This window comes from Penaeus monodon, chromosome 25 (genome assembly GCF_015228065.2).
Source record: "Penaeus monodon isolate SGIC_2016 chromosome 25, NSTDA_Pmon_1, whole genome shotgun sequence".
NCBI classification, from domain to species: Eukaryota; Metazoa; Arthropoda; class Malacostraca; order Decapoda; family Penaeidae; genus Penaeus; species Penaeus monodon.
Genome location: NC_051410.1, coordinates 1,968,318 through 1,969,129, shown reverse-complemented (window position 1 = coordinate 1,969,129; position 812 = coordinate 1,968,318). Strand labels below are relative to the sequence as shown.

Here is an 812-nt window from a genome sequence, read left to right as displayed (position 1 = left end):
TCCCGTGCTTCTTGGAGTGAATAAACATGTCAGTTCTATTCTTTGATAGATGTTTGTGTATAAGTATTGTCCAAGGAAAAAAATGAATCGCGTTTTTTCAGTGACTCTTTTTTCTCCATTTCTTTTTCTCTTTACGTATATGTTCACATCCGCAGGTATTCACATTTATTTTGTGATTGTTGGAACTGCAAAATCACGTTGCTACGTCTCCTCTGCATGTACTGCAGCTTGCAGAATCACAAGGTGAACATCCTGTGCGCTTGCAGACAAAGCGCTAATCCTTTTTTTGATATAATACATATTTCGTGAGTATATGCACTGATAGGCTTCAAAATAAATAAACAGATCGAAAAAATAGAAACAAGACACATAATGAAGAAAAAAAATAAAATCTTTGGCAGTTTCAAAGTCTATTACTCTTATAAATATCGTTAAGCATATGATTATACACTTTTGTACTTAAAAATAAATATTCTCCACACCAAAGAAGCAATCAAACGCATTAATACGTTACTCGGTTATCCAGCCTATGGTCCACAACAAAAAACACATAAACCCTTCCTTCAGTGTCATCTACAATCATTTTCTCATCATTCACCTTCCCCAGAGTGGAAGGTTTAGCCCCCGGGTGCAACATAAGCGTCCGGAGGTCACTTGGGGACCCGCCACCATGATGTTGCAATTTTTGGGTAACGTGGCAGCTGTACTTGCTTTGTCTAAGCCCCCGAAGAAGGATTTTACTTATTTTTGAGTACGAGTTCGTCACAAATTCCCCCTCGTATATCAATCCATTATTACTTTGTCTAATGTCC

The 812-nt window shown here is 37.6% G+C and overlaps 1 protein-coding gene across 1 annotated transcript in view; it reads right to left on the bottom strand.

The window, feature by feature from the left end:
• The window catches only part of LOC119589479, a 24,491-nt gene that overhangs the window by 13,245 nt on the left and 10,434 nt on the right, over positions 1–812 (bottom strand).